We start from the raw sequence: 27,139 nt of genomic DNA, 5'->3' as shown, positions 1-27,139 counted from the left end.
GTTGTTATGATTATTATGCCAGGACTGACCTAAGGTGCTATGTATTTGTACAACCTTCACTTGTTTTACCTTTCACCTTGTGCTGGTTATCGGTCCATCACATGGGAATCTGCTGGGCACCTTTACACGAAGTCTGGTGTGACCATTTTCCCAGCCCAGGAACCTCCGCGCTCCTTCGCTTGTACTTTAGACTCCAAAAGCTCCCCGGTGGAAATTAGCAATGCCGGACAAGCAGGGGCTCGGGGCCAATGGGCGCCCAGTATGGGGATAGCGTATGGGAGGAAAGGGGCTGTGGGATTAGATAGGGAGAGAGAAAGTGATGTCGAGGCAGACGGAGGGAGTCGTGGGTGGTTTGGGGGGGGGGGCACCTGGTGGGCAGGGTCCGGTATTAATTATATTTGCGCCTTAACACGCACACGCTGCCATCTTAGAGGCTTTGCGGGCGTTAGCAGTGAAAACTGATTTCCTCGCTCTCTGCTTTGTCCCTTTCACTGTTTGTGTTTTCCCAAAAATCCCTCTTTTGTATATTTCCAGTCTTCCCTCGAGCCACCTCCGTTCCAGGCTCCGAGCCTCTGGTGGAGACGGCGCTACCCTCGCCTAAGCGCGTGTGCGCGGCGCCCTCGGACTGCTAATGAGGAGCCCGGCTCGGAGCCCGGGTCTCGCTACTGTTCCATAGACGCGTCGGGCTCCATCCACACGTCTCGCCTCCCAACGAGACGCGGCCCGAGCCGTACCCTGCGATTTGGGGTAAGTTACCGTTAACGCTTCGGTGTTCCCCCGACGCGCCAACTTGGACGCGTCACTCCCCGCGGCGCTTCCTCGGTGCTCGGGGATCTTCGAGTCGCCTTTTCCGGGATTCCTCGGGTACTCGCGGTGTTCACCGGAATTTGATGTGACCGCATCGGACGCGCGACCCTTTTGGGGCGGAACCCTCCCTGGGTCGACCCTAGGACGTTGGCATTTTGGCGCCAGGAAATTGGGCGCGATCCGCGAGTCGCTGCGAATTGTTTGAATGTTTGATCGGGGAAGGGATAGTGGATTCTTTCTTGCGTTCTTATTATTATTTTTATACAGAGTCGAGGCTCATGGAAGAGCTACTGTACACTTCGAGACATAATAGGACAAGAGAAGTAGTAGAAAGAGGGGGATACCTCAGACGCAGCACTGTAGCGAATTCGGTACCACCTGCACCGTGTGACCGGCGTATCTCGTGCGCAACATACCTGATGCCAGGTAGACGTTCGAAGCCGCGATGTGCGAGGGTGGTTGATAATATACTTACTGTGAGGAATCTTGGTGGTTGCTACTGTACTTTACCTGTCGGCAAAAGCTCTACCTGTCGGCGAAGCGATCCACACGCCTCGCACAACCAATCATTATGTTATGAATGTTACATTGAGGCTGTAGCAATGTATACCTGCTCTCGTGGTTATAAGAGGTGTTTTGTACCGGGCAAGTCTTGGTGAGCAGTCTCATTTTAACTCTTAGATGCAGGCTTCAAAAATCCTACATAAACGCAGCCATTGGGCCTCGGAGGCCCAACGGATGTATTCGTGTAATGTTTTATTAATTTATTTATTTTTATAGATTTTTTTTCTTTCATGTCCTTTTTCAATCCAAGTCGATGCTCATGGATGTGTATTTGCTCAGAAAATGTGAATCATTAATCCTATTAGTTGGAAGAATCCCATACAAGTAATGAATCTTTTTTTTGCAAAAAAAAATTTTTGTTCTTGGTTTTTCAACTTTTTTTTCTCTGAAAAGTTGAGGCTCATGGAAGAGTATTTGCTCAAAAAATATGATTCACTGATCCTTTTATTTAGAATGTATATGTCCAAAACTGTCAAAAATCCTACCGCGATGCAGCCATTGGGCCTCGGAGGCCCCACAAATGTATTCGTTTAAAGTTTTTAAATTTTCATATTTTTGTCACCGAATTATTTGTAACCAAGTTATATGAGCATATAATGAGGCTCATATCAAGAAAATAATGATTATAACATCGTAGTACAACAACATTTATGCAGGGCCTCGAAGGCCCCAGGCCTGCATTCGTGTCGGATTTTCGGGTTATAAGTGAAGAATGAAGATTTTCCCACGAGCCTGAATGAATTTTTTTTTATGTCACTGAATTTTGTGTAACAACATGAAAGTCGGTGAAAATGAGGCTCATTCCCCCAAAAACATTGTACAGCATAGTTTTTGTAACAAAAAAAAACCTTGTGGGCCTCCGAGGCCCAATCACTGCATCCAAGACTTACGTTAACCAATCAGGTTTGATAAATTGTATAATTTGATGTACTTAACACTACTAACTACTACTACTACTATCACGAGTACTTCTGCAGCTGCTACTACTACTACTACTATCACTAGTACTGCTGCAGCTGCTACTACTACTACTACCATCACAAGTACTGCTGCAGCTGCTACTACTACTATCACTAGTACTACGACTAACTACTACTACTATCACTAGTACTGCTGCAGCTACTAACTACTACAACTATCACTAGAACTGCTGCAGCTGCTAACTACTACAACTATCACTAGTGCTACTACTAACTACTACTACTATCACTAGTACTGCTGCAGCTGCTAACTACTACAACTATCACTAGAACTGCTGCAGCTGCTAACTACTACAACTATCACTAGTGCTACTGCTAACTACTACTACTATCACTAGTACTGCTGCAGCTGCTAACTACTACAACTATCACTAGTACTGCTGCAGCTACTAACTACTACTACTATCACTAGTACTGCTGCTAACTACTACTACTATCACTAGTACTGCTGCACCTGCTACGACTACTATCACTAGTACTGCTGCAGCTACTACTACTAGTATCACCAGTACTGCTGCAGCTACTACTACTGCTATCACTAGGACTGCTGCAGCTACTACTACTACTATCACTAGTACTGCTGCAGCTACTACTACTACTATCACCAGTACTGCTGCAGCTACTACTACTACTATCACTAGTACTGCTGCAGCTACTACTACTACTATCACTAGTACTGCTGCAGCTACTACTACTACTATTACTAGTACTGCTGCAGCTACTACTACTACTATCACTAGTACTGCTGCAGCTACTACTACTACTATCACTAGTACTGCTGCAGCTACTACTACTACTATCACTAGTACTGCTGCAGCTACTACTACTACTATCACTAGTACTGCTGCAGCTACTACTACTATTATCACTAGTACTGCTGCAGCTACTACTACTACTATCACCAGTACTGCTGCAGCTACTACTACTACTACTACTATCACTAGTACTGCTGCAGCTACTACTACTACTATCACTAGTACTGATGCAGCTACTACTACTACTACGATCACTAGTACTGCTGCAGCTACTACTACTATCACGAGTACTGCAACTAACTACTACGACTATCACTAGTACTGCTGCAGCTACTACTACTACTACTATCAATAGTACTGCTGCAGCTACTACTACTACTACTATCACTAGTACTGCTGCAGATACTACTACTATCACGAGTACTGCAACTAACTACTACGACTATCACTAGTACTGCTGCAGCTACTACTACTATCACTAGTACTGCTGCAGGTGATACTACTCCTGCTTTAAAGGCACATGCAGTTGTTCATGCAGTGTGAGGTGATTAGACAAGAGGGAACTTTATCCCTGAAGGTGATTTCGAACAGGAAGGTACAGGGTCCCGGCTGTAGCTCACCTACTTTTGAACAAGGACCGGTTTGGTCGCCTGGATCCTACCTACCTACGTGCTACGTGCCTTGTGCTGCGACGCCCGGTCTGGTTTATAGTCCAATTGGGGATTGAACCCAGACTGTATTGACAGCTAAAATGTACGTACCTGTGCACCATCCTGTTGGAGTACTTAACGTCCAAAGTACGAGTCACATGACCTCATATCAGCCCAATTGTGAGTCGGGTTTTTAGCGTCTCTTTCCGTCTCACCAATTGCTAAGGTGTATATTTGCCCCCATTCCACTCCATTTCACCTACCTCCACCTGTGAAGTCGCTGCCCCTGCCTCATCACCGGTGTAGTCTCATGACCTGACCAGGTGTCCTGCATTGTGTTATCCTGGTCAATGTCAGAAGCTTCTCTTTCACGTTAGCTCTTTAGCTCTTTCACGAGCCTCGATTCAGTATACAAAAAAAAACAAAAAACAAAAAACCTTCAATGCTGCATCGAGCCATCCCAGATTGCGAACCAATCACATTAAAAGGCCTTCATGCTCAGGTACCGTAACACACCTTTGACAAAACGGTATTTTTCTAGGTAGGCCGAGGAGGGATTTCATTAACAAAGGATTTGTCCCCTCTCATGGAGCCTGTTCGTATTTGTTTATATTGACTACCGGACTACCTGTACTCCCATATGAGAGTTGGTCCTCACATTCTCCTTCATCATCACATTCCTTTTCTTTACCTGATCCAAGCCCCAATGTTCCTTAAACCATTCACAGCGATGACGATATTCCCACAATGCAGATTTAGGCCTACCTACCCCAACAATGGGTTGTAGGCCTAATGTGTGCCTGATAGACCCTACTTGCTGATCAGGTATACCTACCTCCATGGTACGTCAGGATTTCCAAATGGATGTTGCCCTGGGAGAGCCGGAAACCCGGACATCCGGTGTATTTCTCTCCTTTGATGAAGTCCAAATGGGAAAACAATGGCGGGTTTATCGTAGTGGCTCATTGTCCCATCACGTGACCGTGACATTGGCCCATCACGTGACCGAACCACCACGTGACATTGGCCCATCACGTGACCGAACCACCATGTGACATTGGCCCATCACGTGACCGAACCATCACGTGACATTGGCCCATCACGTGACCGAACCATCGCAAATGCACCCAAATGCTAATCTTCTGACTGCGATGCCACGGCTGCTAAACAGGTAGTAAAGGGTCACCTTCACTCCTCACCTAGGAAGCAGTAAGGGGTCATTTTCCCTCCTCACCTTGCAGGTAGTAAGGGGTCATCTTCACTCCTCACCTAGCAGGTATTAAGGGGTCATCTTCATTCCTCACCGAGCAGGTATTAAGGGGTCATCTTCACTCCTCACCTAGCAGGTAGTAAGGGGTCATCTTCATTCCTCACCGAGCAGGTATTAAGGGGTCATCTTCACTCCTCACCTAGAAAGCGGTAAGTGGTCATCTTCACTCCTCACCTAGCATGTAGTAAGGGGTCATCTTCACTCCTCACCTAGCATGTAGTAAGGGGTCATCTTCACTCCTCACCTAGCATGTAGTAAGGGGTCATCTTCACTCCTCACCTAGCATGTAGTAAGGGGTCACCTTCCCTCCTCACCTTGAAGGTAGTAAGGGGTCATCTTCATTCCTCACTGAGCAGGTAGTAAGGGGTCACCTTCCCTCCTCACCTTGCAGGTAGTAAGGGGGTCATCTTCATTCCTCACCTAGCAGGTAGTAAGGGGTCATTTTCACTCCTCACCTAGAAAGTGGTAAATGGTCACCTTCACTCCTCACCTAGCATGTAGTAAGGGGTCATCTTCTCTCCTCACCTTGCAGGTAGTAAGGGGTCATCTTCACTCCTCACCTAGCAGGTAGTAAGGAGTCATCTTCCCTCCTCACCTTGCAGGTAGTAAGTGGTCACTTTCCCACCAAGACGTCAGGTACAATCCTATGTGGTTTCACTCATGCAGACGCAGCTGGAGGTCACGTGCATTGATCCTGGAGGAAAATGGCCTCGCTCGGAATGCGAGCACCTGTAAGTTCAGTTTTAACTGATTCACTGCCAAGCTTAATAATGGTGACTCTGTGGAGACATGTCGAATAGCAGCTAAAAGCTCGGCTAATTGCATGAATTATTCATGTGCCAATGATTAAGTAAGGCAATAACACTGCCCTGATTAACTAGTTTACACTGGAGGCAGATTATATTATCTGTTCGAGTTTTTAGCTCATTCAGTGTTCTGTTCAATTGTGGCGTCGGGTTTTCACAAAATCCAAATAACATTTCCTGCCATCAGTAAATAAACAAAACAGAAAAACAGCAAAACGGCGAAACAGCGACTGCATGTCAGGAATCTCAGCAAACACTCATTGACAAATCGCGAAAATCCACCAAAGACACATCGACAAACCGTGAAACTCCACCAAAGATACATCGACAAACCGTGAAACTCCACCAAAGATACATCGACAAACTGTGAAACTCCAAAGACACATCACAAACCGAGAAACTCCGCCAAAGACACTTTGAGAAATCGCGAAAATCCACCAAAGATACATCGACAAATCGCGAAACTCCACCAAAGATACATCGACAAATCGCGAAATTCCACCAAAGACACATCGGCAAACTACACCAAAGACACATCGACAAACTACACCAAAGACACATCGACAAACTACACCAAAGACACATCGACAAACCATGAAACTCCACCAAAGACACATCGACAAATCGCGAAAATCCACCAAAGACACATCGACGAACTGTGAAACTCCAAAGACACATTGACAAATCGCGAAAATCCACCAAAGATACATCGACAAATCGCGAAAATCCACCAAAGACACATCGAAAAACTGTGAAACTCCAAAGACACATCGACAAACCGAGAAACTCGACCAAAGACACATCGACAAACTGAAACTCCACCAAAGACACATCGACAAACCAAGAAACTTCACCAAACACACATCGACAAACCGTGAAACTCCACCAAAGATACATCGACAAATCGCGAAAATCCACCAAAGACACATCGACAAACTGTGAAACTCCAAATACACATCGACAAACCGAGAAACTCCACCAAAGATACATCGACAAATCGCGAACCTCCACCAAAGATACATCGACAAATCGCGAAACTCCACCAAAGACACATCGACAAACTGTGAAACTCCAAAGACACATCGACAAACCGAGAAACACCACCAAAGACACATGGACAAACCGAGAAACTCCACCAAAGACACATTGACAAATCGCGAAAATCCACCAAAGATACATCGACAAATCGCGAAACTCCACCAAAGACACATCGACGAACTACACCAAAGACACATCGACAAACCGTGAAACTCCACCAAAGACACATCGACAAATCGCGAAAATCCACCAAAAATACATCGACGAACTGTGAAACTCCAAAGACACATTGACAAATCGCGAAAATCCACCAAAGATACATCGACAAATCGCGAAAATCCACCAGATACATCGACAAATCGCGAAACTCTACCAAAGACACATCGACAAACTACACCAAAGACACATCGGCAAACCGTGAAACTCCACCAAAGATAAATCGACAAATCGCGAATATCCACGAAAGACACATCGACAAACCGTGAAACTCTACCAAAGACGCATCGACAAACCGTGAAACTCCACCAAAGATACATCGACAAATCGCGAAAATCCACCAAAGACACATCGACAAACTGTGAAACTCTACCAGGGACGCATCGACAAAACGCGAAACTCCACCAAAGACACATCGACAAATCGCGAAAATCCACCAAAGACACATCGACAAACTGTGAAACTCTACCAAAGACACATCGACAAAACCAAGAAACTCCACCAAAGACACATTGACAAACCGAGAAACTCCACCAAAGACACATTGACAAACTGAGAAACTTCACCAAGAACACTTCGAGAAATCACGAAATGCCCCAAAGACACATCGACAAACCAAGAAACCCCACCAAAGACACATCGACAAACTACACCAAAGACCCATCGTCAAACTACACCAAAGTCACATCGACAAACCAAAAAACTCCACCAAAGACACATTGACAAACCAAGAAACTCCACCAAAGACACATCGACAAACTACACCAAAGACCCATCGTCAAACTACACCAAAGACACATTGACAAACCAAGAATCTCCACCAAAGACACATTGACAAACCGAGAAACTTCACCAAAGACACATCGACAAACCAAGAAACTCCACCAAAGACACATTGACAAACCGTGAAACTCCCCAAATACACATCGACAAACCAAGAATCTCCACCAAAGACACATTTCCAAACCAAGAAACTCCACCAAAGACGCATTTACAAACCAAGAAACTCCACCAAAGACACATTGACAAACCGAGAAGCTTCACCAAAGACGCATTTACAAACCAAGAAACTCCACCAAAGACACATTGACAAACCGAGAAACTCCACCAAAGACACATTTACAAACCGAGAAACTCCACCAAAGACACATTTACAAACCGAGAAACTCCACCAAAGACACATTGACAAACCGAGAAACTCCACCAAAGACACATTTACAAACCGAGAAACTCCACCAAAGACACATTGACAAACCAAGAAACTCCACCAAAGACACATTTACAAACCGAGAAACTCCACCAAAGACACATTGACAAACCAAGAAACTCCACCAAAGACACATCGACAAACTACACCAAAGACCCATCGTCAAACTACACCAAAGACACATTGACAAACCAAGAATCTCCACCAAAGACACATTTACAAACCGAGAAACTCCCCAAAGACGCATTTACAAACCAAGAAACTACACCAAAGACACATTGACAAACCGAGAAACTCCACCAAAGACGCATTTACAAACCAAGAAACTACACCAAAGACACATTGACAAACCGAGAAACTCCACCAAAGAAGCATTTACAAACCAAGAAACTACACCAAAGACACATTGACAAACCGAGAAACTCCCCAAAGACGCATTTACAAACCAAGAAACTACACCAAAGACACATTGACAAACCGAGAAACTCCACCAAAGACGCATTGACAAACCAAGAAACTACACCAAAGACACATTTACAAACCGAGAAACTCCCCAAAGACACATTGACAAACCAAGAATCTCCACCAAAGACACATTTCCAAACCAAGAAACTCCACCAAAGACGCATTTACAAACCAAGAAACTACACCAAAGACACATTGACAAACCGAGAAACTCCACCAAAGACACATGGACAAACCGAGAAACTCCACCAAAGACACATTGACAAATCGCGAAAATCCACCAAAGATACATCGACGCTTCCCGGGTGCACATTCAAAATCCCTGGAACCAAATATTCCCCAAATATTTGGATGAAGTCCCCCAAATATTCCTACAGGTCGCATAAGATCTGCCAGCAACCCTCTTCTGGTGAAATTTCCAAAATCAAGACTATCTGATCACTTTCACTCCTTCATTCCTCTTTTCTCCGGCCTCTGGAACAAATTCCCTCACTCTCTTCAATCCCACTCCTCCCTCCAGGTCTTTAAAACAGCTGTTCACCTCCATCTCTTATCTTCCCCCATCCAAAACATTGATCTTTTCTACCCCTGTTAATTCACCCCAGATACACTTTTTTGAAATACCAACTTCTTTCCTGGAAGTCCTTGCAGTGTCCATGTGTTTTATACCTCTTCACCCCCACCCCTTCCCATGCCTCACCCCATCTCCCCTTCCTATTCCTCCTCCCCCAAGCCCTCTCCCTCCCACAGATCTCCCGATGTCCCTGTTCTCTGCTGTTGTACTTGTGTGCTTCCCTCTCTCTCCCCATCTTTTCTCCCGCTCCCTTTATTGTATGTTTTGTGTGTCCGTATTTTTTTGGGGGATCAATGTTAGCTCCTACACGAGCCTCGATCTTGTATCCGAAAAAAAAAAAAAAAAAATCATCATTCATTGTAATTATTGCTTATTGTTTCTTTCTCTTTCTTCATCTGTCCAAGAAGAAGTGCATCTGTCCATCTCTCCAAGAACATTCTATCTGTCCAAGGAGAAGTGAATTATTGCACAATTTTTTTTCTGGAAGGTTCACTTGGCTGCGCCTGGGTGGGGTTGAGGGTTGTGGAGTTGCGGCTGAAACCGGAATCCTATCCAGGTTCCTCCATCTTTGCTCTTTGCTTATTCGGGTTCCTTCTGATGACCTGTTACCGATGTTACCGATGCAGTATTTGGTTTTCCGTTTCAGTTGAGTAGGAAAGTAAAGGATGGTCTTGTCGCTGGTTCACCTTGTGAGTTGCGGCTCCATGAGAGCAGCAGCAGACAGGTTCCCATTTGATGACGTTGGACCTACAACAGAGAGATTGCAGAAACCCAAATTATATGAATTATCGATTTTAACCTCCGGTACATCAGAGGAGGAAATGCAATGATATCGCCATTTGTGGCTCACAATGAGAGGTGTGTGGAGTTTATTAACACGTGATTAATACAACCCAATACCTGTAACAGTGATGTGATCTAAAGTGTTCCATTTCCCAGGAATCTAAGCAAGATTACATCGTTACAGTCTGTTTAGGATGATGATAAATCAGGAGTAGAAAGAACATAACAAATTTTTAATTGATTGATTTACCGGTAACAGGTAAAATGTCTCGCAGGTGTTCATAATTAAGGTAATTTTATTGAAAATTAATAACCCGTATGTTCTCATGTACCGTGCTGGAAATGATCCCGTCCTTCATTCAATTATTTTCATATTTCATGAAACTTGAAAAAAAGGATATAAACGTATTAATTATGACATGTTCAAGGAAATCCATTTAACCATTGTTTAACAAACATGACGTGTTCACATTACAATATTTAACCATTGTTTAACAAACATGACGTGTTCACATTACAATATTTAACCATTGTTTTACAAACATGACGTTCTTCACATTACAATATTTAACCATTGTTTAACAAACATGACGTGTTCACATTACAATATTTAACCATTGTTTAACAAACATGACGTGTTCACATTACAATATTTAACCATTGTTTTACAAACATGACGTTCTTCACATTACAATATTTAACCATTGTTTAACAAACATGACGTGTTCACATTACAAGATTTAACCATTGTTTTACAAACATGACGTGTTCACATTACAAGATTTAACCATTGTTTAACAAACATGACGTTCTTCACATTACAAGATCTAACCATTGTTTTACAAACATGACGTTTTTACATTACAATATATAACCATTGTTTAACAAACATGATGTGTTCACATTACAATATTTAACCATTTTTTAACAAACATGACGTTCTTCACATTACAAGATTTAATCATTGTTTTACAAACATGACGTTTTTACATTACAATATTTAACCATTGTTTAACAAACATGATGTGTTCACATTACAATATTTAATCATTGTTTAACAAAAATGACGTTCTTCACATTACAAGATTTAACCATTGTTTAACAAACATAACGCCTTCACATTACAATATGTACGGCAACCATTGTTTTACAAACATGACTTGTTCACATTACAATATTTAACCATTGTTTAACAAATATGACGTTTTCACATTACAATATTTAACCATTGTTTTACAAACATGACGTCTTCACATTACAATATTTAACCATTGTTTAACAAACATAACGTCTTCACATTACAATATGTAACCATTGTTTTACAAACATGACTTGTTCACATTACAATATTTAACCATTGTTTTACAAACAACGTTTTCACATTACAATATTTAACCATTGTTTAACAAACATAACGTCTTCACATTACAATATGTAACCATTGTTTTAAAAACAGGACTTGTTCACATTACAATATTTAACCATTGTTTAACAAAGATAACGTCTTCACATTACAATATGTAACCATTGTTTTACAAACATGACGTTCTTCACATTACAATATTTAACCATTGTTTAACAAACATGACGTGTTCACATTACAATATTTAACCATTGTTTAACAAACATGACGTGTTCACATTACAATATTTAACCATTGTTTAACAAACATGACGTGTTCACATTACAATATTTAACCATTGTTTTACAAACATGACGTTCTTCACATTACAATATTTAACCATTGTTTAACAAACATGATGTGTTCACATTACAATATTTAACCATTGTTTTACAAACATGATGTGTTCACATTACAAGATTTAACCATTGTTTTACAAACATGACGTGTTCACATTACAAGATTTAACCATTGTTTAACAAACATGACATGTTCACATTACAAGATTTAACCATTGTTTTACAAACATGACATGTTCACATTACAAGATTTAACCATTGTTTTACAAACATGACGTGTTCACATTACAAGATTTAACCATTGTTTAACAAACATGACGTGTTCACATTACAAGATTTAACCATTGTTTTACAAACATGACGTTCTTCACATTACAATATTTAACCATTGTTTAACAAACATGACGTGTTCACATTACAATATTTAACCATTGTTTAACAAACATGACGTGTTCACATTACAATATTTAACCATTGTTTAACAAACATGACGTGTTCACATTACAATATTTAACCATTGTTTAACAAACATGACGTGTTCACATTACAATATTTAACCATTGTTTAACAAACATGACGTGTTCACATTACAATATTTAACCATTGTTTTACAAACATGACGTTCTTCACATTACAATATTTAACCATTGTTTAACAAACATGATGTGTTCACATTACAATATTTAACCATTGTTTTACAAACATGATGTGTTCACATTACAAGATTTAACCATTGTTTTACAAACATGACGTGTTCACATTACAAGATTTAACCATTGTTTAACAAACATGACATGTTCACATTACAAGATTTAACCATTGTTTTACAAACATGACGTGTTCACATTACAAGATTTAACCATTGTTTAACAAACATGACGTTCTTCACATTACAAGATCTAACCATTGTTTTACAAACATGACGTTTTTACATTACAATATATAACCATTGTTTAACAAACATGATGTGTTCACATTACAATATTTAACCATTTTTTAACAAACATGACGTTCTTCACATTACAAGATTTAATCATTGTTTTACAAACATGACGTTTTTACATTACAATATTTAACCATTGTTTAACAAACATGATGTGTTCACATTACAATATTTAATCATTGTTTAACAAAAATGACGTTCTTCACATTACAAGATTTAACCATTGTTTAACAAACATAACGCCTTCACATTACAATATGTACGGCAACCATTGTTTTACAAACATGACTTGTTCACATTACAATATTTAACCATTGTTTAACAAATATGACGTTTTCACATTACAATATTTAACCATTGTTTTACAAACATGACGTCTTCACATTACAATATTTAACCATTGTTTAACAAACATAATGTCTTCACATTACAATATGTAACCATTGTTTTACAAACATGACTTGTTCACATTACAATATTTAACCATTGTTTTACAAACAACGTTTTCACATTACAATATTTAACCATTGTTTAACAAACATAACGTCTTCACATTACAATATGTAACCATTGTTTTAAAAACAGGACTTGTTCACATTACAATATTTAACCATTGTTTAACAAAGATAACGTCTTCACATTACAATATGTAACCATTGTTTTACAAACATGACTTGTTCACATTACAATATTTAACCATTGTTTAACAAACATAATGTCTTCACATTACAATATGTAACCATTGTTTTACAAACATGACTTGTTCACATTACAAAATTTAACCATTGTTTTACAAACATGACGTTTTCACATTACAATATATAACCATTGTTTAACAAAGATAACGTCTTCACATTACAATATGTAACCATTGTTTTACAAACATGACTTGTTCACATTACAATATTTAACCATTGTTTAACAAACATGATGTGTTCACATTCCAATATTTAACCATTGTTTTACAAACATGACGTGTTCACATTACAAGATTTAACCATTGTTTTACAAACATGACATGTTCACATTACAAGATTTAACCATTGTTTTACAAATATGACTTATTCAAATTACAAGATTTAACCATTGTTTTACAAACATGATGTGTTCACATTACAAGATTTAACCATTGTTTTACAAACATTACCATGTTCACATTACAAGATTTAACCATTGTTTAACAAACACGATGTGTTCACATTACAAGATTTAACCATTGTTTTACAAACATGACCTGTTCACATTACAAGATTTAACCATTGTTTAACAAACATGACGTGTTCACATTACAAGATTTAACCATTGTTTAACAAACATGACGTGTTCACATTACAATATGTAACCATTGTTTTACAAACATGACCTGTTCACATTACAAGATTTAACCATTGTTTAACAAACATGACGTGTTCACATTACAAGATTTAACCATTGTTTAACAAACATGACGTGTTCACATTACAATATGTAACCATTGTTTTACAAACATGACCTGTTCACATTACAAGATTTAACCATTGTTTAACAAACATGACATGTTCACATTACAAACACATTCAACAATTAGTTTCGCCTGATCTTGTTATCAAGTTTTGTTAAATCATGTCCGACTTCTGGTGACTTTCATGATCAGATTTATCCAAACATCCTCAACCTGCACTGATTCCCGAAACTCTGGGAAAGACCACTTGGTTACATCATTTACCCCCATCATCATTTACCCCATGATCAGCCTTCACCTCATCATCCTTTACCCCATCATCATTTACCCCATCCATCGGGCATATACAAGTCCTGCCTCTTCCTCTTCTTCCCTCAATCATTGCCAGTTTGTTTGATTTCTCCAGACTTTCGTTTTCTGCATACATGATGTGTCCAAAGGTTCACATTTTCTGTTTTACCATCTCTAAGTACATGGTGATATAATTTATTGAATTACTGATTTTTTTTTTGTTCTTCTTGTCGTCCATGGAATTTTTAACATTTTGTCTCTAACAAAATATTTCAAAACTGCCGATCTTCTTTCTTTCCTGCTGCTTCTGTCTCACATCCATACATTGTAACCGGAAATACCAGATCCTTCACCAATCTCATCTTGGTTTGTTTTGTCACATCTATGTATTTCCGGATCTTTGTTGATCCTTACTTTTCTGTTCTCTCCAATACTAACCATCTATTAATTTCTCCTCCACATTTTCCACTCACTTCAATCTTAGAACCAGGAAATGATGGGTTGTTGTGCTGTCGGTCCCTTCCGCAAAACAAATGCTTTCCATTTCAAAGGTGTAACTGAACAGTTTTTCACACCCACCCATGCCCGACACCCAAAAACAAAACAAGGATTTTATTTTTCTTTATTAATGGAATTATACTTCACTGAACAGTATGTCTTACTCCACATTTTGGGAAAAGATTTTCTCTGGGCCCGCCACATTTTTGGAAAAGGTTATCCTGTGGGACCTCCACATTTTTTTCTCCATTATCTGATGTATTATCATTCGTTTTTGTGCTGATGCCAAATCTGTGGCTCATGAATGGTGCGGTATTAGTCGCGTGGGCCGGGAGCAGACTCTGTGGCCTGCGAGTGTGACGGTACCGGACACTCTGGTCCGCGAGTGGGGCGTTACCGGACTCTGTGGCCTGTGAGTGGGGCAGTACCATGGCTCGCGAGTGGGGTTGTACTGGACTCCGTGGACCGTGAGTGGGGCGGTATTGGTCTCCACAGCCCACGAGGGGGGCAGTACCAGACTCTGTGGCCTGCGAGTGTGGCAGTACTAGACTCTGTGGCTCGTGAGTGGGGCAGTACCATGGCTCGCGAGTGGGGTTGTACTAGACTCCGTGGACCGTGAGTGGGGCGGTATTGGTCTCCACAGCCCACGAGGGGGGCAGTACCAGACTCTGTGGCCTGCGAGTGTGGCAGTACTAGACTTTGTGGCTCGCGAGTGGGGCGGTACCGGACTCTGTGGCTCACGAGTGGGGCGGTAACGGACTCTGTGGCTCACGAGTGGGGCGGTACCGGATTCTGTGGCCCGCATGTGGGGCGGTACCGGACTCTGTGGCCCGCGTGTGGGGCAGTACCAGACTCTGTGGCCCATGAGTGGGGCAGTACCATGGCTCACAAGTGGGGTGGTACTGGACTCTGTGGACCGCGAGTGGGGCGGTACCGGACTCTGTGGCCCGCGAGTGGGGCGGTATTGGTCTCTGCAGCCCGTGAATAAGCCGTGCCGGACTTTGTGGCCCATTAATGGTCCTGTGCCAGACGTCGCGGACCATGAGTGGGGTGGTACCTTGTGCCAACCAGGGCCAGTTCATATATCCAGTCCATACCCCTGGCTCTTGCTGTAGCTACTTGTTTAGTATACAGGCTTCTTATCAGATGTATTCGGTGTTCCGACATCCTCATTTATCTCAGCATAATCCACATCAATTCATGATCAGCACATTCGAAGGCTTTGCTATGATCTATAAAACAGACATGCACCTTCCTTTAATATCCCCTTGCCTTTACCATGATCATCCTCAGATTTGCGATTTCGTCTCAAGTACCTCTTCCACTTGCTTGCTCAACGGACATTTCTCACCTTCAGTAAATGGGATAGTAAAATAGTTTTTCCAGTGTTCTCTCAACAACATTATATGATGCTTTAATTACAAGGCCACGGTATACACTACAACTGGTCTATTACTACAACTATATGTTATATGTGCTAGCTCGTATACGAGCCTCGACTTGGTATCCAAATTTGTATTTTTATTTACAAATAAATAAATAATAATATGCAGCTCAGTGAACCTCTGCGATGCCTCCTCTGGTTAACAAGCAAATCAAATGTCAATTCTTATTCTCCAGATCAGTAAAGCATATAACACATCTTACATCGGGTCAGCACTCGGAATCCATTTAAATTAGTGACGTGGTGTATTTCTTACAGGACGATGGTTAATTTTTCCATCTCACTCACTGAAGTATTAGTTAGGTTTGTCTTTGTGAAACAAAATTCCTTGTCCCCAGCTTGTGGAATTACATGTTTTCCAATTGCTTTACTGGATGGCCTTGAGGTACGCACACTCACCTCCAAGCTGTCTAGTCTGGGTTCCAGTCTAGGCCCAGCTGTAAACTCTCATCCATGTACATGTTCACATGCAGGGTGATTGTCACCGGTGTTTTACATGCAGTGTGGGTGCCATCTTTGGACGTTAAATCTGCCGCCATTAAAGATCGCATGGTGTCATTTGACAAGTGTAGGTGAGCAATTGTCGTCACCCTGGCAACTGTATGCCGGAATGGTGACCCATGCAGGATTTTAATTCTAGCCACAGAATCTGTTTCAGCAGCACCGATGCTCTGTCTAAAGGCCTGGTTCATAATCTGATCGATTGTCTGAACATGTATTCTTGCAGTATTCTAAATTTGCTTTTTCAGATTTCCGATGCTCACAAATATACGATTGTGTGGTGTGTCAAACAAAAAAGTGTGAAAAAATGTTCAACAGCTCCACTCTTTATTTGTGACGTTTAAAATCTCAGTCTTTAAAACAGAACCGAGTGTGCCCACAGAAGCCATCTGGTATTAGAGGTCGTGCCATCTGGTTCTGTCGTGCACATGACGCTAATGTCTTGTTGCGTTTACGAAGGTTCAAGGGCTATTTTTGATATATATTGTTACGGATTCGGGGGTCGGCTCTCCCCTTATAAAGGGGGGTGGGGGAGGTTAATCCCCTTGTCCTTTTAAGCTGGCCGTCCCGAGTCCTGGAAATTATGACGTCACTTCCGGTCGGTGGTAAGTAGGGTTGTAAGCCTAATTAGTCTTAGTACCTAAGTACTACCACCGGCCATAAAGCGAGGAGATAAATCCCACCCGAGCCACAGCGTTAATGGATATGCCGAGCGAAGCGAGCCGCGACTCGGGCCGTTAACAAGCACTAAACACGATCCTGAGCGGTTCCGAAATCGTGCCACAGGTACTCAATTGAAAGAAAGGACGGATGCGATCGGATTAGGAAAACCAAGAAATAACAAGGTGAATTTATTACAAGCCAAAAGAAGAGGAAACGAAAGGATGTACAAGAAGAAGAAGAAGAAGCAGAAGGACACAGGGCAATCTTATCTATACAGTCTTAACTTATTACCCCAGGACAAACATACACACTCACATGGGATGGTAGCTGGTAGGGGAGGAAGGTCCAAGCAGATGTCCAGACTCCTTGTCTGGTCCCGACTCGTGCCGTGGTGGTGATGGAAGCAGGCCGGCAGCATGCCGCGTGTCGTTGACCACGAGCGGACGTTACATATTTCGGGGAGACTGGGATATGGCGTACGTAATACGTAGTTCATGCCAACTCTCTCTCTCTCCCGATCAATGTTCGTATCACAGGCAGTTCGTATCAAAGGGGCAGTTCGTATCAAAGGAGTTCATATCAAACGAGCTCCCTCACGCAGTTTTTCTTGCACGCAGTCCTTCAAGTCCCCAAGTCCGTGCAAAAGTTGGCTGCCGAATGAAGTCCGTGGAAAGAAGTCCGTCAAAGGGCTTTGCGCATGCGCTTATATAATGCGCTCACAGATCAATGCACGCTTCATCAAACCACGCCCGCCAGTGAGCTCACCTCAGCCCTGGTTGGTTGGCGAGGGCTCACCGGCTCCGCCCTTGATGGTGAGTTGACGTGGCCACACCTCGTTCTTGTGTCCCGCCCCCTTTTTCCTCGGCCTGAGACCGCATGGTCAATGGCGTTTGGAGCGAGCGCTAAGGCGATGAAGGCTCAATGCAGCGAACGCTGCTAATCAAACCACGTGACAATTTGGGGAGACACAAGCCCCGACCATAGGGGCGCATTATGGCATAGCTTGGAGAGAGCGGCTGCAAAATGAACAGAAGGGCCTGTTCTTATTTAATTGATACAACGCAGATTCAACTATTGGGAACACAGCCTTATCAGACACATAATAAGGAAATAACTAAAGTTCCTATGGTGGCCTACGTGTTGCATATGGACTAACTAAGGGTGCAACCTTTAACCTTTTAAATGATGGAATATTATTTACAAGTATTATTTACAAAAGTGAGGGTTCTAAAAACCGCAACACTGCACCCGCCTTTCCTCCACGCCCATCCCGGGCCGAAACAACTTTAACTTAGTGTGACGCTTAGGTGTGGCTTCCCTCTACTTTTAACCTCACCCTGAGTGTGACAATTTTAACACTAATTATGTCCCACCTGCTGCATTGCATCCTACCTAACTGACTCATGCCCACAGACTAAACGAATTGCGGAATTATTTCGAACTACACATTTAGCCGGTGGGGAGCATTATTTACAAAAATACTAATTATTTACACTGTCACCCAGGACCTGTCTTTTGTGGGAAGAGAAGAACTTTTGAAAAGGAGAAATGCCATTGCCATGCACTGCACCGATACACCATACCATATATACCCATATGCACCAATAAGGAAAATGCACCAAAAGCACCAAAAAGCACCATCAAAAAAAATGCACAAAACACACATTTTAAAATAATAAGCAATGATGATGTCTTCTTCTTCTCTGCTGGGCCGATGTTTCTGGTTGATCTTCCTCTTCTTACTTGATGCTATTTATAATAAAAGGGCACACACCGCGTCCGTTTTTTTATTATTTCTAGCCAGCAGGGCCAACGTAGGTGGTCCACCTGCATGGCATGGAGGCCACTTTGAAAACAGTGGTCCACAACCAGATACCGCTGGCAACAATGGTCGGTCCCAGCAGAGGTGCCAGGCCACAGTACGTGTGGTCCATGAGTGGTGCTAGGCCACAGAACGTGTGGTCCATATGGTGGTGCCAGGCCACAAAATGTGTGGTCCATAAGTGGTGCCAGGCCACAACACGTGTGGTCCATAAGTGGTGTACCAGTGCAGGCAGGCAGGCAGCAAGGGTGCGGGCGCACAACTGCAGCACCTGCACACTTTCCCTCGGACAGAAAAGAACAAGGCCGTGAGTGGGGAAGGAAGGACAAGCAGAGCAGCGGGCAGGGGCGCAAAGGTAAACATCAATCAAGGCAATGCAGACATGAAGGGCACGGGAGAGCGAGCCGAGAAAGCTCGTCCCTAGCGTACGTCACCCCCCATGTCTCCTACTCTACCCTCGCCCCTACCCCGTATTTCCACAATTTACAAATTACAAACCCATCGCTATATCTCATCCCCAATATCTCCCTCTAATTCTAAATTCATCATCAATCCCTCCTAAGGAGGAAGAGATGGAATATTAAACAATGTCTCACCCACGTCAAGATGCGTCTTACATTCCAAATGTCTGCCAAAATATGTGGTGTGGAGTTTCATCACACAGGTGAGTGGATGCGGATGGTGCGAAGAGACTTTCATCCTAGCTATCTATCTATAATTCCAGTAATCTCTGTATGTCTGTGACCGCTGTTTCTCGACAACCACGGGTCCGATATACTTGAAACTTGCCAGGTATATTGCTGGGGACCCGAGGATGTGCCTTTTCAAGGTTTCATATTAATCGGAGAAGTAGTTACCGAGCTATGTCCAAAAAACGATTCAACCAATCAGAGAGCAGCGAGCTATCACGTGTGCCGAACGTGGCGAACAGACTCTGCCTCGGACGGCACATTTGAGAGCGTATTCATTTATTTCACGTTGGCAAACTATGTTGCCGCTATGTTGGCGTTAAACGATGTTTTAAAACTAATTAAAACTAATTTGCGATTCTTTCGCTTTCCTGCGCGTTTGTGCATGCTATGGCGATTTCTTTACCAAACTCCGCAAGCCGTTCGCTTTGGACCAAACCATTTCATGTAAATAGAGGGGGGGGATTGTCACCGTACTCGCAAGCCGTTCGCTTTGGACCAAACCATTTCATGTAAATAGAGGGGGGGGATATAATTTTAGATATAGATATAGTACGGGCATGCCCTAGTACTTCTAAATGACATTAACACTTTTTACTCTACCCGAGGTCTTACCCTGCCAATCCATTGGCCATCTTCAAACTATGTGGTTCTCAAAACCAATTCCCATTGAACATACTATGGTGCTCACCAATTTGGGGTCTCACTCCCCCGATTTTTCAATGCTGTGCCCTCGCACAATTTCAGGGCTGGGTCATGTGGCTCACCAGCAGGTCCGCTCACCTGCACACCTCCGCCACTGAACGTCGCCACCCGAGCTTACCTGCTCCTCACCCTAACCTGGGGAAGGCCCTCTGGCTCTCTCACCCCGCTACCCCCCTCTCTGGCGTCAGGCTACCCGGGTCCTCTCTCAGGATCTACGGGCCCCATTGAACTCTAACTGGCTCCCAGAGCCTACCTGCGGCCTCACCTGGCCGACAGACTACCAGTGGCGGATTGCCCATTTAACCATTCACACCAACAGGCCACACGTCCAGCCATTCCATACACTCATGCACCAAACAAAACACTACTCGGCTACTCCCGCACCACAGATGTCAATATCCAACCACAATTTACCTACTCCCTCTACCTACTTTTAAACTACCCTCCCCGGGTGTCCGTGAAGGGGTCCATCCTTCCCCCATCCACTCCTTCGCACCATACACTCCACTCCACTCATTCCACAATACTCACTCCACACCATTCATTCCACTTTTACACACACACACATCCTTCCTGAGCATTGCCTCATTTGCTCAGCACTACCAGGAACTTCCATTCCAATTCCTCATTTCCTCACTAGCACTACGAGGAATCTCATTCATCTTTTCATTTAAACTATACCACAAACACACTGCATCCTCCCCCCATCCACTCCTTCGCACCATACACTCCACTCCACTCATTCCACAATACTCACTCCACACCATTCATTCCACTTTTACACACACACACATCCTTCCTGAGCATTGCCTCATTTGCTCAGCACTACCAGGAACTTCCATTCCAATTCCTCATTTCCTCACTAGCACTGCGAGGAATCTCATTCATCTTTTCATTTAAACTATACCACAAACACACTGCATCATCTGGCTATCTATTTCCCCCCTCTAAAACTCGTGCTCCCCGTCATCCCTTTATACTACTGCACATCCCACGTCATTAACAACCACCTAATCTGACTACGTCCCCGCTACTTGTACAATGACACTACTTAAATCTCGGTCACATATAGTCATTTCTAGATCCCTATACATTATCCTAACCCTCCCGGGCTAGTTTGTATTGCCAAAACCCCATAAACTATAGCTCCTCTGCCCAAAGATACGATGTGAGGGATGGTAGATCTACCATCCCTCTACACCGTATACCATTTGCCATCATTACTGCTACCATTAATCGTCCACTATGCTTGAGCCTCTCGGTGCGGGAAATACATTTTTACAGCTCGGTTTCGAAAAACCGAGCAACGCATACTGTGGTCTGTCTACTGTAGGTTGGGTCCATCCGGCATTCACAATTCTGGGGAGGAGGTTTCGTCAGGCCAAGACTCCAGGCACCATCCCTACGCAGGGCCTTGCGCTCCCAAGCGCGATGGCCCAGCCTTCCCCGGCCGGAGCGCCGCCACCACAAGGGGGCGCTGCTCCGACCCCTCCTACCTCCCCTCAAACCGGGCCGGTCGCCTTGCCTGGCAAAGCGCGGAATCGACCGTACAGGGTGGAGCCCAGCACGGATCGCACACGGTGGTTCTTGAGAAACTGCCGCGGCTACGACCTCTGCCGGTCCCGCAGCACACAAAGCCCGTCACGGACCGAGAGCTCGCGTCGGCTATACGTCGGCCTGAACGCTGTCCCGGTCAACGTCGATGCTCCCCTCGCCTGCTCACATTCACACACGATTCTTCCCATACTCACACATCCAGGCATCTCCATGCCCTCCATGCATTCCATGCATTCTTCTCGCGCACCTTCTTGCGCATCCATTCTTCTCGCACACTCCATCATCACACACTCCGTTACACACCTCTCTCACGCACCTTCTTGCGCACACTCTCCCAGTACATACTCCGTACCACTCGTGGGTGTGTCCTCTTGCACATACCCACTCAGCGCACACCTACCCATGGGTGTGCAATCCCCTATCGCACACCCAATCACGCGCTCTGGTGTGCTCTCCCACACATGTTCCACAACCAACTCACACTCCGTGTCACTCTCTTCCAACCCACTTTCACACTCTGTAACACACTCACTCTTCGGCACACACGTTTTCCTCCCCCTCGCACCATTTCCTCTCACACAGTGCACCAAAGACCTTCCACAAACGCCCGGGTGCCGTCTGGATCCCAAGCGCGCGAAAACTCCTTTCGCGCCAAACACCATTGCGCCAAATCTTTTAGCACCATATCTGTTTACGCCATATACAGCCCGGCTCACCTTCGGGGTCCTTTTCTCCACACGCATCTGCAAATCTTTATAAGGATTACCAAGCACTGCATCAGGATGCAAACACAGACCAGAGCTGGTGCACCTGTTTCTAATTTTAGGTATTTGAAGTAGTGATAAATGTAGCGGTGTACTTACTTTTCCACATGCGAAATTTGCATTTATGTTTATTTAAATTATACAATGGACAACAAAATGTAAATGTTTCATGATATTTGTTATATTATATCACCTTTATCTATCAATATTGTTGAAATGAAGATCAAATAGCTGTATGTTGAAATATGTTGAAAAAGTCAAAACTTTAAATGGGGTGTACTTACTTTTTCATGTGACTGGAGAGAGAGAGAGAGAGAGAGAGAGAGAGAGAGAGAGAGAGAGAGAGATAGATACATACTCCGTACGTCTCCATAGAGAGAGAGAGGTCACCGTAGAGAGAGATGTCCGTAGAGATCTCCGTACATACTCCGTAGAGAGAGAGAGGTCACCGCTTCAACGGTGGTAAACGTCCACAATTAAGTTTTTATACGACCTTTAAAATCTTTATTTTATTTAAATTTATTTATATACTTGAACACTGTACAACACAAATCGCCTTATTGCCATTTTCAAAAACCTCCAGTTTTGCAGTACATACTTGAACATGTTAAAATAGCATTCTGAGTATTGCGCTGCAATACATGTCCCCTACCGGCATTGGGTAGCACTGTCATAGAAGACTGTATTATGACTTACCGCACTCCAAATTATAGTCCGGAAAACTGTTGGGGAAATTCCCAAAGTTCAAAGTGCCATAACTTTGTCAAAAATGATCGAAACGTCGTGAATTTCGAACTTGATCTGTAACTTATCATGACGAAACCATGTACTAAGTGTGAAATCATTAGCATTAAGAGTTTAGGAAAAAAGTCTGGATAGCTGTTCTTTGCATGATGGACTGACGGACCGACAGACTGACAGACAGAGGGACGGAGTGCAAACATATAGTCCCCTCCGGTGTACACCGGTAGGGGACTAATAAGGTGATGTACAAGATTGCATTGATGGCGGTAAACTTCCAGAATTTTTTATACGACCTTTAAAATCATTATTTTGTTTGAATTGAATTATAGGCATAAACACTGTGTCGGGTAAGATGTTCTATGAACTCTCGAGTTTAATTATGTTTTTTAATTTTTAAAATGAATTTTTCTATTTGTGTGTAAGAGATGAATTGCAGAGATAACTAGAACGGCACTCGGTAGAGCACATACCTCTGCCAGGCTGAACAGTTTATGTTTTGTGTTTGTATCCACTGATAGGCCGGATCTGGATTCGGACGTGAACCAAAATCTAATCGGCTTCTTCTTGTCACCTAACCAACTCGTCCACCAAGTTTAGTCATAACTCGTCCATAACTTTTTGAAATATCATGTTGTATATCGTTTTTAGCCAGATCTCTCAATGGTGAAGATTCACTTCAAAAATTAAATAATTCTCGTATCCGAATCCATGTTCAGATCTTCACAAGATTCGAATCGATTCGTTCTTGTCAGACACCCAACCGATCCACCAAGTTTCATCCAAATCTGTCCACAACTTTTTGAGGTATCCCGGTATATATCATTTTTGGCCCAATCTCCCAATGGTGAAGAATCACTTTTAAAATTCTAGTAACTGGATCCGGATCTTTACCAAAATCTAATCATTTCGTCCTTGTCACATACGCTACCTCTCTGCCAAATTTCGTCTGAATCCGTCCACAACTTTTTGAGATATCTTGATCACAATCAGACAAACAAACAGACATACAAGGGTAAAAACATAAGCTCCATCCACTTTCGGTGCCGGAGGTAATGAATGCAAGGTGTGCAGGTGGAGTTTCGGGAGGAAGGATCAAAACCAGGTGAATCATGAACGACGACCACAACAGAATATATAAACAAATAAGGGCGGTAGGGTATGATTAAGCGATGAGGCCTCGACAAGCTCTAAAGAGCAGTTTTGAAGGAGGAGGGCAGAGAACAGAAAGATGTGGATGGAAAAAAAGGAAGGAAACTCATGGAGCATCCGAGGCTTTGTGAAAAAACCCAAATAAGTCACATCGATCAGGCCGACTCAAACGAATCCAGCTGGGAGACAAAGCTTTGGGAGAGCCAGGCACGACTTGACTGCATGACATGAACCAGAAAAGAAAGTGCAAGTTGATTAGGAAACAAAATTTGATGGAAAGAAAGAGCAATCATAATTATTGAAAAGTGAGTTTTAAAGAATATTGTTTCTCAAGGATTGTATGAATCGACAAGACATTTAACGTGTCAATGAGAGACGGAGATTATGAGGAATGTTTCACTCATCGCTCATTAGAATTCCCCTCCAGATGGTTCAACAAATGCAGGAAGTTTGGTACAAAGATAATCAACCTTGGACCAGTAAAAGTATCAGGTGATTCACAATTGATGCTCATTGCACACAGGTAAAAAGGTAACATGGTCGTGGCATTAGGTTATACATCCTTGTTTTATGGGAAGAAAATATTTCCCTTGAAATTGTTGGGGTCCTCCATTTTATACAAAGGGCTATGTTTCATCACATCAATGTCTGATCATCATTGTACATCAAATGCGTTCTCTTACTCCCCACGACCCGATCGCAATGGATTCTTTTACCAGGATAATGCTGCAATCCATCATTCCTGCGTGGTTCATAATTGCTTTTCTGAGGATGGTCCATGGCCTCCACAACCCGAGAAACCAGACCCCATTGGAGTACATCTAGAATAGGTAAAACCTGATGAAGAAATGAGAATTTTAAAGAAGTTTTAACACGGAAGTAAAGTAGTCATAATAGGAGGTTGAACTTCCGCTAGGAAGGCCACACAGATTGAAAATCAGCTCACTTTCATTATGAAGGAAGACATTCTCCATAGCGTTGGAATTAATTAATTAATTATATTTTATCCAACTCGAAAAAGTAATTAATTAATTATATTTTATCCAACTCGAAAAATTAATTAATTATATTTGATCCAACTCGAAAAATTAATTAATTAATTATATTTTATCCAACTCGAAAAATTAATTAATTAATTATATTTTATCCAACTCGAAAAATTAATTAAATAATTATATTTCATCCAACTCGAAGGGAATCACTTTTTCCATTTTTCCTTTCTTTTTGTACCATGTCATCATTTGAAATCCCCTAAAGTCAGAATCTGAATCCAGTTTGGGGATAAGTATCACTGAAGTAATATTGGCCTGCAGAGCAACTCCAGTGTAACATTTGAGGGTTGATCAATGATCACACTTTTTGTTTTGATGTAAACTTAGCTCTTACATGAGCCTCGATCTTGTGTATATATATATATATAAATATATAAAAGTGTATGATTGGTATTAATGAGGTAATCACTACCTTATATACCTAGACATGGTTTCATCTGAATCTTCAACATTTGTGAATTGTATTTTTTATGCCTCCGCCGACGAAGTCACCGGAGGCGTTATGTTCTCAGGCTGTCCGTCCGTCCGTCCGTGATGGGTTTTTGTTACCGCGATAACTTGAGAACTGCTGAAGGGAACTCGGTCAAACTTGGTGCAGGTATGTATAATCAGGTAAAGATGAACCGATTCGATTTTTGGGTTATAAGGCCATAGCTCAGAGGTCATGATAGGTAAAATTCCTGTTATTGCGATAACTTGTGAACCAGTGATGGGATTCTGATCAAAGTTGGTACGATTATGTAGAATGATACAAAGATGAAGTGAATGTTGATGAAATGAAATTTAAAAATTATTTATTTATGAAAGAATATTCATCAGAAAGGTTGTCAACCAGATCACTCAAGAGATGATATTCAAATCTCCGCCATTGAATCAATTACGAATCGACGACACACCACAATTCTGAGACGTGAGTTTTTTTGGATTCACAAACTTCGGACAAAGTTCCGTCATGGCAAAATTTTTAACGATTAACGGATGTTCCATCTCATTCAGTCCACCTCAACTCATTCCCCAAACTCAATCACTTCATTTTTGCATAAAACATCACTTTTTACGT

General features: G+C 42.5%; 1 long non-coding RNA gene across 1 annotated transcript in view; it reads left to right on the top strand.

Moving 5' to 3' along the window:
- The first annotated feature begins 415 nt into the window (after positions 1–415).
- LOC137437510 (uncharacterized) overlaps positions 416–27,139 on the top strand; it is a 118,898-nt gene continuing 92,174 nt past the window's right edge. Inside the window, exon 1 of the long non-coding RNA XR_013621008.1 lies at positions 416–747. This is a non-coding gene — a long non-coding RNA (uncharacterized LOC137437510). The remainder of the gene's footprint in view (positions 748–27,139) is intronic.

The sequence above is a fragment of the Myxine glutinosa genome, chromosome 12, assembly GCF_964187855.1.
Source record: "Myxine glutinosa chromosome 12, kmMyxGlut1.1, whole genome shotgun sequence".
In the NCBI taxonomy this organism is placed as follows: Eukaryota; Metazoa; Chordata; class Myxini; order Myxiniformes; family Myxinidae; genus Myxine; species Myxine glutinosa.
This window is presented reverse-complemented; position numbering and strand designations above follow the sequence as displayed.